The sequence below is a fragment of the Acinonyx jubatus genome, chromosome B1 (assembly GCF_027475565.1).
Source record: "Acinonyx jubatus isolate Ajub_Pintada_27869175 chromosome B1, VMU_Ajub_asm_v1.0, whole genome shotgun sequence".
Classification (NCBI taxonomy): Eukaryota; Metazoa; Chordata; class Mammalia; order Carnivora; family Felidae; genus Acinonyx; species Acinonyx jubatus.
Window position 1 is genome coordinate 51,493,484 of NC_069382.1, and position 17,685 is coordinate 51,511,168.

General features: G+C 45.2%; 1 protein-coding gene across 1 annotated transcript in view; it reads left to right on the forward strand.

Annotated features, from left to right (window-relative positions):
* The first annotated feature begins 3,617 nt into the window (after positions 1-3,617).
* The window catches only part of GATA4 (GATA binding protein 4), a 79,805-nt gene continuing 65,737 nt past the window's right edge, over positions 3,618-17,685 (forward strand). Inside the window, exon 1 of the mRNA XM_027069364.2 lies at positions 3,618-3,854. The gene's annotated coding sequence lies outside the window, so the exon portion shown is untranslated. The remainder of the gene's footprint in view (positions 3,855-17,685) is intronic.

The window sequence follows — 17,685 nt, forward strand, 5'->3', positions numbered from 1 at the left end:
TCACTCTTGTGTGGATCCTGAGAAACTTAACAGAAACCCATGGGGGAGGGGAAGGAAAAAAAAAAGGAGGTTAGAGTGGGAGAGAGACAAAGCATAAGAGACTCTTAAAAACTGAGAACAAACTGAGGGTTGATGGGGGGTGGGAGGGAGGGGAGGGTGGGTGATCGGTATTGAGGAGGGCACCTTTTGGGATGAGCGCTGGGTGTTGTATGGAAACTAATTTGACAATAAATTTCATATATTGAAAATAAATAAATAAATAAATAATGATCAAAATTTTAAAAAATTAAAAAAATAAAGAATAGGGAAAACACACCAAAAGCCAAGTGTTCCTCAGAAAGTCTCTCTCTAGCTGTCTCCCAGGTGTGGGTTTTGAGTGATTTTTAGAGAGTTCTGGCTGCTTTTATCAGCAGCACCCTCATCTCCATCTCTGGGGGTTACCTTCTGACCGAGTAGGACAAGCATGTGAGCACATATGACGTTCAGCCCTTTTCCGGACCAGCACACTAAGCAAGAGCCGGCAGGAGGCTCTGCTAACTGGGCCCAAAGCACACCTGGGGTCCCTGGGGTCTCACCACCTCACCCGTCACCATTCTGGTCAGTGAGGGGCCCAGGGCTCCTATCCCTCCCAGGAAAGGCTGGTGCTAGCCTGGACCTGACGGATAGAGCCCCAAGTTAGGCCTCAGGATGGCGAAGTTTCAGGTTCCCCAAAATATCTTCAGACCTCTGGAAAGTTTGAAACCACAGGGGACAAAAATGGGCTTCCCTCCACCTCACAAAAAATTCTGGAACGTAGGGAGAAATGAAAATACGTAAAGGTTCGTTAACTCCCCCGTGATTGTTTTAAGTTTTCAAATTTCCGAACACAGAAAACACGTGCAATCTATAGCTTGCACATTTCTTCCCTGGGCATCCCTAGCTAGCCCCGACCCTTATGCTGTGAGGCTCCCAGATTCTTGTGGTCACATGTAGAAGACCGAGGCAAGGAGATGTCAGTGCTGGGACTCCAACACAGGTGCTGCTGTCTCTGCACCTTAATCAGAAGTTAGCTCCCTTAATCTTTTAATAAGGAAGCATTTCTATGAGCGCTGTCTCTGCTCCAATGTAACTCCCAAGAGAACCTCATGGACTCCCTTCTTTCCTACTGCAAAATCATTCTCTCTTACAAGCTTCTGAGCAGGCAGGGTAATCTGCCCCTGAATAGAACCCTAAGTAGGAAAAGTGGAAGTTGCCTCTTCTCCAAATTTTAGATCAGAACTCCATAAGGAGTGGAAAACAGCATGGCGGTTCCTCAGAAAATTAAACACGGACTGCTTTATGATCCGGCAATACCACTTCCTGACAACGGGAACGAGACACAGGTATTCACACAGCCATGCTCAGAGCAGCATTGTTTACAATAGCCAAATCGTCCATCCGGGGGTGAATGGGTGCACCAAAGTGGTCTCTCTACGCAATGGAATATTATTCAGCCTTAAAAAAGGAAGGATATTCTGACACATGCTGCAACATGGATGAACCTTGAAGACATTACACTAAGTGAAATAAGCCAGTCATAAAAGGACACGTGCTGCACGTTTCCACTTAAATGAGGTACCTAGAGTAGTCAAATTCATAGAAACCAAAAGTAGAATGGGGGTTGCCAGAGGCTGGGGGAAGAGGTATGGGAGTTGGGGCTCAAGGGGGCAGAGTTTCAGTTTGGGAAAATGAACAATTTCTGGAGCTGGGCGGTGGTGATGGTTGCACAATATGGATACACCGAATTGTATACCTAAAAGTGGCTAAGATGGTAAATTTTATGTTATACATAGTTTACCATAATTTTTAGTGTTTATTTATTTTGAGAGAGAGAAAGCGTGTGTGCACAAGTTGGGGAGGGGCAGAGAGAGAGAGAGAGAGAATCCCAAGCAGGCTCCACGATGTCAGCACGGAGCCCAACACGGGGCTCGATCCCAGGAACCGTGAGATCATGACCTGAGTTGATATCAAGAGTCAAACGCTTAACTGAGCCACCCAGGTGCCCCTTACCATAATAATTTTTTTTTAGGAATAGAATTTAGTGATTCATCACTTATATATAACACACAGTGCTCATCCCAATAAGTGCCCTCCTTAACGTCCCTCACCCATTTAGCCCATCCCACCCCCCGACACCCCTCCAGACCATAATAATTTTTTATAAAGTCCATAAAGGGAAGCTACTTGGGAGCAAGACAGTCCTCTGGTGAAATATTGGACGTGCTGCTCCCCTGGAGAAAGAAGGTGGACCAAAGCTTCTGCGTCCTTGTCTTACACTGTTCAGCTCACTCTTTAGGAATTTTAATGATCTGACACCACAGGGAGTTTTACACTAAAATCTTCCCGTGGCATAGTTTTTACAAGCTATTTGGCGGGGGGAAGAGTGTAGAGGCAGATAACAGTAATAGACACCTTATTCATCACTTATAAAAATATTCGTAACTAAAAATTTTTAGAAGGGAAAAATATTCATTTTCCCCTTGTTTTTCCTTTTTTTCCCAGGCCTTCATCTCTCTAATTTCTTTTGCACTACACATTTGCTCTTTGATTTCTGGCAGTTCAGTTCCCTTTTCTTTTTCAGGTTCCCGGTCTACATACAGAAAAAAGGTAGTAGGTTGTATGTCCTCTCCTCACTTGGCAGAGACCGTTGTAAGGATCCTGGGAGTCTGGGAAGCGGGAACTATGTTAAAGGATAAAGGTATTGTTGTTCTTCTTATTATTAAGACCCGCCTCTGGGAGATGCTGATTCCACAGAGGAGACTCGTCCTAAATAAGGCCGGGCCTGAGAGGAAAGAATTCCATGCAGCTCGTTCGCCTGATGACTCCAATCAGGCCTTGGCTGGCCACAGCTCCCTGTTGCTTCCCGTGTGCCTGGCACAGCCCTGCAATCTTGGGTCATTTGTGGGGCAGGGAAGTATGGTGGCCAGTAGAGCTGTACCTCCATGCATTGTAGAGTGATGAGCTCCCCATAGCAGGAGTATTCAAACAGAGTACAGCTAATCACCTCATGGGGATTCCTGCTTTGGGTAAGAGATTGGAATTCTGAGGTATCTTGCAATCCTAAGAATTCACTGATTTCTTTATTGCTACATTAGAGAGCAATTCATCTAGAATCCGACATGGGCTCTATCCTTTTCCAGGCTGTGTGACTGGGCCACCGGCACATTTCTAACCTCTCCAGGCTCAAGGACCTCATACTGTTTTAGAAGCTGCCTGCTGCTCCTGTTGTGAGGAGCCCAGGAAATACTACATGAACAAGTGTTATTTTTTATTGCCTACTGGAAGAGCAGTGCTGCTGTTATTGTTATTTCTGCCCTCAGAGGACGATGTCGCCTAGGCCAGCACCACCAAAGGCTGGACTAGCCTCTGAGAGAGACTTGGGGTGAAGAAGTCTCATGCTGTGAAGTCAGCATTTTCCCCCCACAAATGGTGACTCCTTAAGTTTGTTTCCTGTAGGTCTCAGTCCTTCTGAGTGACCTTCCGGAAGCATCTCTGGAACCTTGTGAACACTGACTTATTAAAAAAACGTCCAACTAGGGCTTCATTCCCTAACAGGGTTTCCTTCCACTTGTACACATACCGGAAAAAAAAAAAAGGCTTGCTGAATTAATGAACCACTTCTCTTATCTATTTTTCCTGTTATCTAATTCTGAGGGGAAAGCTGGGAGCTCTGAGGGAGCTGGGAGACTCGGCTCACAACGCCTCCCTCCCACCCCGCTGAGAACAGCCTGGAATCCCTGAGACTGAGGGAAGAGGGAAGGACGGAGACCGACCGTTCCTGAGAGACTGCCTCACACCAGCCTCAAGGAGCTGCAGGGACACCGCTCCCACCGAGGGTGAGTCCTTTCCTGGCCTTCCTGGGGACCCTCCGCCCGGGAAGAGAGAGAGGCAGGGAGCTGGGAGGCCAGGAAGGCCAGGAGCAGCAGGGCGGAAGGAAGAGAAGGCCGAGTGAGCTCTGACTCTCAGGTTTGGGCAGAGGGGAGGTGTGGGGATAGGGGCAGGGAGAAGACCTGCCAGTGAGGATGGGCAAGAGGCTCTCAGACCTTTGAGGACAGGAAGAAAGGATGAGATTCTTGGCAGACCAAACGGCAGATACAAGGCTTCCTTTCCCACTTCTTCCCTGTGCTACATTTTCTCTCTGTTTCCCTTTCTCCCAACTTGGTACCGTGTAGTGTCTCTATTTCCGGGTTCAGCCTCCTACTCCAACAATCAGAAATTGGTGGGGATGGTCAGTCTCTCAGTAAAAAGTAAATAAATACATACCACACAAAAATGCAAACGGATCTGACCAGGTGCCCCTGGGCCGGCTTGTCTTTGCTCGGTCCAACACAGATCCATGCCTTTCCCCTGGGTCCACGCTGCTGATGCTCAGTCTTGAGAACCCCTTGAGAAAGCTCAGGAAAACCCTTCCTGACCCCTCTCAGACCAGCCCGGTAGGCTCTCAGGCCAGAAAGTCTCAGCTGTGTTTCCTATGGCTTCATTAGTGAATTAGCGAATGGGCCTCAGGGCCCTCGGGATCTGATACTTTTCTTTGCCTATTTACAGGCCAAGGGTCAGCCAGGCTAGGTGTAGGGTTTAATTTTCATTTATTCTGGAGCCAGACATGTGATGGGAAGGAGGAGTGGAGGTGGGTTTTGCAGGTGCACTGCAATGATTGTGGTTTTCTTCCCCAAGCCCACTGCGTGCTTTGAAGAGCTTGGTTGCATATGCTTTTGCATACAAGATAAAATGACCTTCGCTTTCTATAAATCCTGAGATTGGGCAAATGAGCTTTGAATCTTATTTGTAGCTGAGAAAAGAGCCGAGTCCAAAAGGAGAGACACAGGTGAAGAAAGACGGGCAGCTCTGAGAAAACACAGGTGGAAAGTGAGAAGATCCTGAGTCCAGAGTGAAGCGTTACTTAACAGCTAAGGCTCTGGGAGAGTTTGAAGGCAGCCGGTTTGTCTGAGTTCCTCCCCTTGCCCAAAGGTTGAAAACAGACAAGGGCATATTTTAACCTTGCAGCCTTAGGGAGGACTGGGTGAGCCCTTTTTTGGAATGGGGTAGGATTTAGTGCAGTCTCTTGGTGTCTGTGCACTTACTACAAATACCAGTTCTGCAAAACAGAGAATGGAAAATTGTTCCTTCGTGTATGCTTCCCTCTCCCAAAGCCTTGCTGGCTTCCACCAGGATAAATTCAAAAGCTGTCTCAAACTTTATTTTCCCCCTGCCCAGCTCCAGCTTGCCTTGGCCCTCCTCATTTCCCCCGAGTCCCCACACACTCACTCTCCTGCGGATTCACCAAGATGGAGGGAAACTGGAAGGCTTTTAGCTGGGCAGGATTAAGGAAGTGCCAATATCTGAAATGAGGGGAAGCATGACTGTGAAAGTCTGCTAGAATCCCACAACCTATCATCACAAAACTGGCTTGGCTCTTTTATTAGTAGTAGTGATTAAGTGTTTTGTCTCTGTTAGTCTTCTTTGGATAAATGAGCCTAGAGTAAAAAGATATTTGAAAGTCCCAATTTATGAAGTTTTTTTTTTTGTTTTTTTTTTTACAGAATACATTGGAGTTCATTTTTAGTGATGTAGACATTTCCTCTTTCTTCTAAAGAATTTGTGAAAGTGATTTTTCATTGACGAGTTCAAGGGGCGGGGGTGGGACATTTAGACAGTTTTGTGAGGTTGGTATTGAGGAAATGGGAATAAGTTGCTCTTTATCCCTGCTCTATTTCTCAAGCCCAATAAAATATCCATTTCAAATGACTTTCTAATGCCTAGTTATATTTGCCAAGTGATTTATAGGACGTAAAGTTACAGTTTGCATGTGTAAGTCCAGAGATGTGTTAAGGCTGGGGACAGTAGAGAAGACGGCGTTGAGGGCTGGGGCAGCACAGACACTGAATAAATTCAAACGATCAATCTCCAACTGTCTAAACACAGCACCAAGTGGAGATTCGAGACAATTATCCGAATAATTGCGAGGGGGGAGGCGGGCACTTTCACCTACCTTATCTAGATAAAGGGGCGACACAGGCAAATATTCGTGGCCCTGAAGGCCCTGCCTCGGTTCTCTCCACGATCACGGGAATTGGGGCGATGTTTCTGTAGGTTCTGGGAGCTGAGTCAGGATGGGGCCCGAATGAGAGGTTTTTAGAGAAGTTTAAAAAGGGCTCCCACCGCGCCACTGGGGGGGGGGGGAGGGGGGGAGAACGTGCCCCGCGGGACGCTCCGCGGGGCCTGATAAAGCCGCGGAGCAGATCTAAGGTCAATAAACCAAGTGGCGTCAGGCTCTGGCGGAGGGTAGGAAGGGACAGGAGAGAAAAGGGAGCAGGCTTAAGGTTGCCGGAAAAATGAAAAGAACCGAGGACGTCTGAGTTCCAAATCTGGGCGCCAGTGACGAGCGCGCGGGGCCGGAACCCTGGGTCTCAGTGCGGGCGCGCAGCCGGGGAAAGGGAGCCGGCCAGGCGGACTGGGTGGGGTCCCCGCGGCGCGGCCCAGCGAGAATAGCGACGACCTTAAAAGTGTCCCCGGGGAGGCCTTAGTGGGACGAGTCTGGGGCGAACAGTCCTAACCCCGTGGAGAGTTTGGTGAAGGAAACGAAAAGTAATTTTTTTTGATTTAAGGGAGGAAGGGGCAATGGAGATTCCCAAATAATGGGAACACTCAATAAAGCTTCAGGGACCCCTCAAAGAGGCAGAGAAATGCCCCTAAAGTGGGGGGGGGGGGGAGGAAGAAGACCGTATTAATTAGTGATCAATATTAATCCCTTTTGGGTGGAGCTTAAAAGTTTACAAATTCACTTCACATCGAGGTGTTGTTTCTCCCACACCTTACATGACGGGAAGAAAGATTGGGAGCAGTTACTCTGCCCAAAGTTACATCGCCTGGGTGCACCGCAAAGGGGCTCGAACCCTTTGCCAAACAACTCCTCATCAGGAGCGATCTTCCCGGGAGCAAGCCCCGTGAGAAGCACGCAGCCCTCGCGGAAACCCGGGCAATGGAAACCCGAAGGGACGCTGCTCTCCCGTAGGCTGGGTTAACGTCCCGAGTCCCTGGTCCCTCTGGGGGAGCCGCTCGTGCACAGTCCGAGTGGCCAGGTGGGAAAACGAAGCGGTGGTGGTGGAGACGACTCCTGCCTGCAGCAACAGGAGGCCCGGAGGAAACCCCGAGCGCGTGACCACACCTTCTAGACCAGCGGATCTTTGCAAAGAAATAACTAGACCGCTTGAGTTCTTGGCCACTTTGCAGCTGAACCTCCTCTTATCGTTTCTATTCCTGGCGAGGCTGAGGTTAGGTTGGTTTGGACGCATTCAACCATTAGGGCGCCACATAAGCCAGATCACCTCACACGGGTGTCGCTCCGGCGGCCCCCAGCCTCCCGAGCGGGGGTAATGGGCGAGAAAGCCCAGGCCGCAGACAGCAGAGTCCAGGTCGCGGTCAGTCGTGTGACCTCGTGCCGGGGCCTGGTGCTGCTCAGAACGCGTCCCGGATCGCCCTCTCCCAGATCTGAGCTTGGGGAGCTCAGACCCCGGAAATGCTCAACGCACAGATGGACCCGGGAGCCGAGGAGATCCGCCTGCGCGCGCCGTTCCAAGGGCAGGGGCTGGCGCGACCCTGGACCCGCTCGCCCCAACGCCGCTGCCCTCACGGTCTGGGCAGCAACGAGGGGAGCGAAGCCGCGTCCTTCCGCTGTCGTTCCAGTCTCTAACGCCCACGTAAGGTCCCTAAACAGGCCAAGAATTACAGTGGGAGTTTCATCAAAACGTGTATTTTTACACGCACACACCCACCCCCAGTTAGGCTGTTCCGCATTTCAACATCCCCCTGCAGATAGACACCTCCTTCCCACCCTAGTCGAGGGCGCAGCGAACCCGACTCCAGTCCGCAAGGCACTGGTTCAATCCTTTCCTTGGCGGGGTTTGGAGGGTTCCTAAGGGACTCGGATGGCACCCGGATCTGGCTCGCGGGCTTAGTGGCTACGGACGCAGAGTTCAGAGTCTCCCTCAGCCGCGTTCAAAGAGCCTTAATATTTCATGCACAGTTCCTGCCGGCGCGGAGGCCGGAAGCAGAGATTTCTCGAAGCTTCGGGACCTGGGACTTGCGGAGAGGCCACCGGATTCCCAGGCCTGGGCAAGCTGAAGTTCTGGGGAAGGGCACTGCCTTTTTATCATTTCTTGGCCGCAAACTCGACAGTTCCTCAGCGCCCCTCCTTCTGAGCCTAGAAAAGACTCCTGGCAGACCCTTCCCAAATCACATTTCGCTAAACCCAGGGTCAGTAGTGGCAATCCTGCGCACAGATGCCCGCCCCAGGGGGCCGGTGTCCAGGCGCCGGGCGCGGCTTTTACTGGGTCGGTGTTTGGCAGGGCGGAGTTTGGAATGGCTGCTGCTTTTTCTTAGATGCCGTGATGTGTCGTTTCTCCCCCATCCACCCTACCCACCGGTCTGAGGGATTTTCTTTATTCGTTTAGTATTGTCTTAGCTTTCCCTGTTTTCTCCTTTCCTTCGTTCATCCCCACCCATCCCCACCTCCCTCTCTGATTCTCGTTCCCCTCCCTCTAATTCAATTCCTGAGTTTCCTTTTCTTGCTTAATCAAAATCTTTCCCCCTTACTTTGTTCTTTATCTATAAAACGTGCTCTTCTTTTTTCACTGCGTGCCTTTCTATTTGCCCGGTCCTTGGCGGCTGCAGACCAGGCTGATCTTAGTGACCGCAGGGTGCTTCCAGACACACGTCCCACATTTAAAATTTCCCTGTGTCTGGCTTGATCTTTTCTCATCCCAACCATAGACCCTTCCCCCTCGTGATAAATTCGTTTTTATTAATTTGGGTGTACCACTTGCGTGCAGAACTTACTGGATAAAGATGTCTCCTCGGGTGAATCAGAAGCCTTCTGTTGGCGAATTATTTTGAGGTCTGAATATTAATCTACACAGTAGCTGTGCTGTTTGTCCTTACGAAATTTCTTGAATTTCCACCTCTAAATAAATAGCATACTATAAAATCATTTTCCAGTGGCTAAGTGGAAGTCTACCAAGATTGATTCACTACAAAACATGATGCAGGGTTTTTTTGTTGTTTTTTTTTTTAATGTTGTAGAAACATTTCCTACTGAGCCAGATGATTTGTCCTGCCACACCATTTATTATGGCTTTTCACTAACTGCAAGATTTAACAGGAAATTGATATGGTATAAATAGATAACTTTTCCTTGTTCACCAGCTAAGACTTTATTTGCTTTCTGTTATATCACAGTACTTCTATCATAATAATGATAGAACAATTAGTCTCTCCTTGTAGATAAATAATGATTTTGAGCATTTATCATTGTTTTATGTATAATTTGTTGTTAGAGCATACATGAAATTCTTACTTTTTTATAATAGTGTTGATAAATAGTAGATCCTTTTTTGCTTTTAGATAATGACTGGAGACAAAAAAAAATCACTTGTAGGGGAAAAAATCCTTAAGGCTTATTTAAGGAACTTAAAGAAAACTCTAAAGAAACTTTTCCTTAACAAACAGGATCATCAACAGGTAAAAACTTGACCATGGAGAATTAGGAAGGGAGGTCAGAAAGTCAGCTATGTTTCCTCTGCACCGATGCAAGAACAACAAAAATTAGGAAAGGTACAGCCTTCCTGGTCTCATGCAGCAGTCGCTGTGCAAAAGCATCTCTCTGGTATTAAGGGGAGGGAGGGTGTTATCGTCAAAGTGTTTCCAGCTTCTCAGAAGTTGACAAGAAGAATCTATGAGTTACTGTCTTAGAACTGCTCCCCAGAATTCAGCAAATAGTAACTACCGACCACTTCAGTAGTTACTTAAATGCTATAGGGGGAGGGAGTGAAGGATTTAGGGTCAGAGCAAGTTCTGAGAAGAGGCGCTATGTGGAAACAGCCTCGGGGGCCCCAGGATTTGTTAGCAGCTCTCTGCTCTCCCTTGCCTTCTAGATTCCCCAGGCTTCTCGGGGCTGCCTTAGAAAGCTCTCACCAGAGTGGCCGCCCGGGTTTGCTCCAGCCACGATAACGGAGGGGCTTGCTATCTAATCTGGACAGCAGCATGAACAATCCATTAGACCTCAGCATTTATCCAGGGCGGGGGTGGAGGGAGGGATGCGGTCTGGCTGCCCCACCCGGTTCTGGGAGGCTTTGAGCTAACCCATCGGCGACAGGAGGGATTAATGAAATAGAGAATTTTGTGTGGACTCAAAACTGACCACTGAATAATATGCTTGCTGATGCTGGTAAATTATAACTCTACCCATTGTCAGTGTAAGGACGAACTAGAATCCCTTTGGGTTTGGCAGATCACATTTCCTTTTAAGAAGTTCAGAATATTTTTACATTATCTCATTCAAACTCTACACCAGTCAAAGGGCACTGTAAGAATCCAATAATCACCAATATTCCTTGGGACTTGGGAGGCTTAAATGCATCCACCATTCTTTCGGTCATTCATTCAGCAAACATTTACAAAGCTTTTCTCTGCACCAGGCATTGTGCCTTGTACTGACAGGTTAAATTATTTGCCCAAGATGAGAACTTCACTGGTGAGCGGGGTGGGACCCTAAATCAACTATTCCAGTCCCGTGACTGCTCACTTCTTTACTCCAACACATACAAATCAGAGACGTCGGGAGCTAGAAGGGCCCCAGAGGTTATCTGGTTCAGCCTTCCATTCAGTGCAGGAATCCCTTCCCCAGAAGGCCAGCAACAGTCTCTACCCTCTACTGGTGCAGTGACAATCGCTCCTGCCTAAGCTTTCCACTTGAATGTGGCTCATAGGACTGGCAGGTCTTTCCCTGGGAGAAGACCACCTCTGCTTGCCCATACCTAAGCTCAGGGTGCTAAGTCCCTTATGCTGCTGTGACCCACAATACCCCCACCAACCCAGCTGTGTCACTTCCCCTTCAGACTTCTCTTGGAAAGGGAGATCCCGGGTGCTGGACAGGAACCCCCGTGAAACTTTAAGGCTCTATGGGTCTTAGTCAATCCTCATTTGCCCACAGAGGGTATTTGCTGGCAGAAGAAACACTATAGGCAGTAGCCAAAGAATCACAAGAGCTTGGATTCTAGTCCCAATGCAACTCCCCACAAACTGGGTGACCTCAGGCAAGTTATTTCTCTTCTATTTCTGGCATATCCTAGAAATAAGATGTATGAATGTGCTTCTTAATAGTTGAGTGTCACCTTCTTCACAGATAAATTTTCCCTTCATAGATAATCTGAGATTATTCTCATTTACTGGTTAAAACCTTAAAAGCTACAAAAGGCAACTTCTGGGCAGTGAACTCATGACAAAGAACATTCTGGAGACTTTAGATTTGCCGAGATACTACATTCAAATTTGGTCAGTGGTAAGAGTTTGGACTCCAATGTGATAATAATATGATTTGAATCCCATCTGTACTACTTACTGGCTATGTTATTTTGGGAAACTTTCTTAACATTTTTGTGCTTCAGTTTCTTATATTTTGAAGTGGTTACAAACTTTAGAGAACAGACAGGACCTCTCACCAGTCCCTGAAATAATCTCCAAAGTGTGATTCATTCAGTTTGGCATCAATGTTCCCCTTGGTTTCATTTGGCATTTTGTTTTGTTTCTTACCTGTGGCTCCAGAAATTAAATTTGCCTAATAAGGGATGGAAATTTACCTGATACTTTGTCAGATCTATTTTTGAGTTATCTTACCCAAAATTGAGTGCTGCTGGTGGTAGTAGGAATTTTGGATGCAAAAATTCTAGAAAGCAACGTTGCAGTATGGATGCAAAACACTACTAGTGTTCATATTCTTTGACTCACTTTTTCCAGTAATAGAAATTTACCCCAAGGAAATAGTCAGAGGCTTACAAGATGCTTTACTTACCAAAATTTATGTCAATTTGACAAGGACACATCAAACTTCTATTTATAACAGTGAAAAGTAGAAAATAACATGAACTCTGAACAGTAAGAATTTATGTACATAAACAGTGCAATGTATGTAGCCATCATATTGTTTCCTTGAAATATTTAATGACCTAGAAATGTCTCATATTTTTAAAAAATAAAAAGTAGATTGCAAAAGCACTCTATTCAGTGTGAAACTGGTGGAGTTTGGGGAAGGGAGAACACTAATGTTCTCAGGGGTTCTTTCTGGGCGGTGTGATTAGGACAGATTTTCTTTTTCTTGATATACTTCCCTGTATTTTCCAAATGAACTACAAGGAGTTCCTGTCTCTTTGAAATTAGAAAATGAGATGTTTTGAGAGGGGTGGGGAAGATTGACCAGATCCAAGATCTGTTTCTTCCTAAGATTTCATGACTATTGTGCTTCTGATAAAAGCTTATCCATTTTAGAGAATTCAGCTTTAGACTTCCTAAAACTCCAAGAATAGCCCTGGACTCTTGATTCCTGGCTAAATACATTTACAATTGGTGGGAGTGAGATTTCCACAAAGAGGTCCCCTCATGTCCCTTTCGAAATGTTTTCACAGTTGTCTCAGAATTTCACTTGTAACCTTGAGTGTTTCTGAAATTGCAAACAAGTCTAAGTTCTTGTAACTTTTCCTCTTCTCAAAACTCCCTTTGCTGACAGAAGGATGTGCTGGAATGTAAGGCCAGGTGCTGGTCCAGCTGCAAATAAAAGCTGATTATTCAGACTAGGGAGAAGAGGAGGAGAGCTTGGACAGGGGAGGGAAGACAGACATTTAGTGGTGGCCCAAAAGCTGGAGAGGGTGTTCAAAAGAAAAGACCTTTGTGAAAGCAAGAAAGTTAATCACTAAGAATGGGACTGAAGATCAAATGAATTACAAGACAAGTATTAATGAATGTCAGGTGCCATTATTGAAACTGAAATCATTTTAATTTGTACATAAATAAGTAGCAGTTTATAAAGATGAAGGTTGCTTCCTCCCCCTTTGTAAGCAGGTGTGAGATGGGGTGAGGGAGAGAATGGTAACAAAAAGAAACAAAATCCCACCATAAAATTATGGAGGCTTCAGGAGCCTGGCTGGCTCTGTGGCTGGAGCATGTGATGCTTGAACTCCAAGTTGTAAGTTCGAGCCCCACATTGGATACAGAGATTACTTAAAGATAAAATCTTTAAAAAAAATTTTTTTTTAATGTTTATTTATTTTTGAGACAGAGAGAGACAGAGCATGAACGGGGGAGGGTCAGAGAGAGGGAGACACAGAATCTGAAACAGGCTCCAGGCTCTGAGCTGTCAGCACAGAGCCCGACACAGGGCTCGAACTCACGGACCGTGAAATCATGACCTGAGCCAAAGTCGGCCACTTAACTGACTGAGCCACCCAGGCACCCCAAGATAAAATCTTTAAAAAAAAACACGTTAAAACTTAAGGAAGCTTCAAAAACCTTTGCACTGAAATTTTTAACTTAATGTAACTCATTTGGTCATGAGAAGGTAAAAGTAACATCAAACTAAAGGTCAGTTTCATCATTGTTAATTAGCAAATAAACATTTAGCAAATAAAAACTTGTAGTCTGAGTACCTAGGAAGTATAGACTTACAATACCACTCTTATTCTCTTTCTCTGTGCTCTATACTTTTTTTTTTTAACTTTGAGGTCAGCTTTTGTCTATTTGGTTGGTTGGTTGGTTGACTGTTTGGCAGTAGGAAATATGAATAGAATTTTTATAGAACCACAGAATTTTAGTTTTTGTAGAATTACAGTTTTGTTGACTGTTCATCTCTGACCTTCTCCACTACAAGGAAAGCAGGACCCAGTCAAGCAACATATTTATCGTCATGCCACATTTGCTAGCCCCCTGGCACTGTACAGACATGGTGGGAGTGCTATCTTGAAGAATAATTCTCACAGGGCTGTGTTCCAGACACTTTTGCTGACTTCTTTACAACAGCAATTCTCAGCAACAACTGCTTTCTCTGCACACATCTCTCTAGGGAATTAAACCCAAAGCCTTGGGCGGACCATAAGTACTTTTCACATGGCCAGGGTGAACCCCAAAGCAAGGGGTCTGAGACGCAAGGAGAACCAGAGCTGGAAAGGGTACATATTTTCAAAGGCTTCAGAAAATGCTTTATTTTCTATTAGCTGGGAGTTCCTAGGTTTGTGGGCCAGTAAGATATTAACTGATTTTCTTATCAATATGTCATTTAGCATTCCCAGAAATTTCTCATCAGGCACAGGTTTCTTTTGAACACTCAATCTTTATATAATCTTTGTATAAAGATTATATAATCTATTTATATAATTTTTAAATAAATTTCAATATGTAATCCAAATAGAACAAGAGAGGTCAAACAATCCTTCCCTTGGCTCTGCTACAAACTGATTAACCAAACGGTACCTCGAATGGTCCTCTCATCTCTAAATTGGGGCCAATGAATAACATTTATCAAAGTGCTTTCACATGTATGTCACATTTGATCTTCACATTTTATTGCTCTTTGGAGTAATCAGTGTATTACTGGAGTATTGTGCCCGTTTTATAGATGAGGAAACTGAGACTCAGAAGTGTTGCATTGCCAAAGGTCACACCACTAATAAGTAACAGAATACAACTCAGAATGCCCTGCTCTAACTACCGAGTGCTGCCTTCCCCGCCCACCAGGGATATGCAAAGGATTCATGAGATAGTCTATGCGAACTGATTTGTAATTGCTCTAATAGGTATTATCAGGATCCCTTAATTTCCTCCTTTGAAAATCATGGAATCAAGGGCTCTAAGACCAGCAAACCTCTTAGAGCTGATCTAGCACCCCCCCCCCCACCATCTTCCTTCTGCAGGTGAGGCCCAAGGAGGTTAAGTGATTTGCCAAAGGTCATCTCATGAGTTAGTGGAAAATGACCAATGTGATTTTTAAAAATTAGTTTAAAAAACTGCCTACCAAGCCCATTTTTATGGCTTATTTTAAGCAAGTTAATAAGTATACCAGACATAGCTTTAAACCCAACTGAGTAAATGCTGACACTAGTTTATAGATTTAGCAGATAAGTAGCAATAAGGAATTATTCATCTCTCATTTATCAACCAGCCTCTCCAAGGTGCAAGCTATAAAGTGAAGCAAATAGCACTTTAAGAGCCCCCACACATATGAGATCAAAACAGTGAAAATAAAGTGGTTTACAAAGCCATACTTTTACAATGTGGCTGTGACTGAGGTTTCCTGAAGTGTGAAAAGAGAAAGAAATTTGCACAAATTATTGCATTTCAAAAATAGGAAATTTCTTATACGGAACTCCAGATTCAGTTTCTAGATTTATTCGTTCAGTCACTAATTTATTCTTTTGAGTGTGTATTGAGCACCTACTATGTGCAGGGCATTGTGGGGGATCTGGAGAATTCCTAAATACTATTCCAGACATCAGGGATTTTTTTTTAAGTTTAACAACGTGACAAAATAACGTGCACACACACACACACACACACACACACACACACACACACACTTGAATTTCAGAGTCAGCCGGTATAAAGGGAATGTTTATGTGGAAATAGGAGGAAAGAGGAGACTGCCTGACTGTTGGGGTAGCCACAACAAGGACCACACTGAGGAGGTGGCCTTGCCACAACCTTCTCCCCAACACCATTTCTTTATCATGAGAATGGTGTTGGGAAACATTATGGGATGGGGGGGGGAGGATAAAAAGAGACGGTGAATTAATGGCCCCAATTGAGAACCACATAAAACAAATCCTGTCTCTTCCATTTAGCTAGGTATTAAATACAAACAAACTGGTGGAGAAGAGAAAGAACTGATAGGGTGCAACAGCAGTTGTAATATTTGTAATACAGTTCTAATGAGTAATATGAACATGATCTGCTTATTTGGGAGGTGAGTGCTAATTAATTCCCACATATTATTCAGAAGGGCTGGCTTATTTTATTATTTTTAATCAATCCCAGTTTGTCAATGGTGAACCTGAAGCCCAAAGTTCAATGTCAATAACAGAGCAATCACCAATCCATTAGTGACTTTGCTCTCAGCTGCCCAGACAAAAGAAGCCCTGAAGCTTCTCTTGCAGCCCCACATTCATAAAATTGAAGCATTTTCAAAACATTGAAAAGAAAACTTGAAAGATATATGCTCAAAACCCTTTATTTTGTAGATGGGGAACCAAGGCTCAGAGAGTTCAAGTGACAAAGAGTGACCATTTAATTTGTGTGAAACTGTGTGCGCTGCTAATAATTACCCAGGACAGCAGGCATAAACTGGAACATGGGGTCACCCTATGAAATGATGAGAATCGGAACAACGATAAAGTCCAGAACTCCGCCCATTATGTGCCCTCCAACTTTTCTGTCTTATTTTCTTTATTTGGAAGGCTGGAATATTTATGAGTCCACAGGATATGTGGAAGATATTCAGTCTAGAAATATAATACACAGCAAGTGCCCCTTTTGGCTTGGTTTGTCCTTGGTCTAAGAGGGGCATGGAGTGACTAGAGTTTTGAATGTCTATGATTCCTTGAGACCCTGTGTCACATCCTCATACCCCCACCAGCCCCCTACTGGGGCTGAGCCAGGGTGACTGTTTCCACCTTCCTACAAAGGGCAGACTGAGCAGTGCTAACCAGGTTCCCAGACTACCACAGAGCTCAGTGCTGCCTTATCGCTAATCTTCTCACCCTGGTGATTGTATCAGGGTGAGGAAAGCTTGGCCTTGGGGTTCAGATTTATAGAGGGGAGATAGCAGTTCCTATAGCAGCATGTTGAAATAGAAGAACAGGGTATGACCAGGGTCCCAGATCCCCTGCTGCCAGCTTTGCCATGAAATAGCTGTGCGACTCTGAGTAAGTATGTAGACTTTTCAGGGCCCTTGGACCAGAATCTCTGTGATGCCTTGCAACTCCAGCACACTACATCAATATCAGTCAGAGAGAGGCTGTCCTGTGACCAATAACTGAGCCAAAGGTACATACATGGAGACTTAATTATGCCACCAACAGGTGCACTAGAGCTAAGACGCTAGTGAGGCATCAGATGGCATCTCCTGTATGTGCGTTTTTCTGTTCGCACTCAGTGGAAGGGACCACGGCACATGTGTTTCAGCCACATCCCTGATAGTACATCTTCAGTCATAAAGGACAGGGATTTTACACTGTATAAGGACAAGTTGAAACTCCAATTTTCTGAATTTAATTCAACAAACTTCTTAAAACATCAACTACATGCTAGAACTATGGAAAATACAAAGGCACCAAATATAGGCTTTCTGCCCTCAAGAAGAGTGAAGTTTGGGAGAGAGGGATGCGGAGACAGGCAGGCACGTGGAGATATTACACTGAAATACAACGTGTTAAAAGGCTGTGAAACCAGAGGGAGAAAAGGGATTGATTCTGGGAATGGAGGGTTAAAATATATTTTTTAAAAAATTAAAGGAGGATACATAAGAAGTAAGCCCTTGCTTTTCCCCTTTTATATCCCTCCTGGTACCAATGCCTTGTTCATAGGGGTAGTGTTTGGATTGTGAAAGCAAACTACTTGCCTATAAATCTCGGCTGTCACCTATCAAGCTGGGTGAGTTACTTAATAACTTTGTGCCTCAGTTTCTTCATCTGTAAAATGGAAACAGAGTGATTGTGTGGCTAAATGAGCTAATCTATCCATGCAACATACTTGGCAGCATGCCTGGCATATAGTAAGTGCCCAGTGTTAGCTGTTCCTCAATAAATGTTTGTCTAGTAAATGGATTGAAGTTTTCATCTGCAGTCCAAGTCT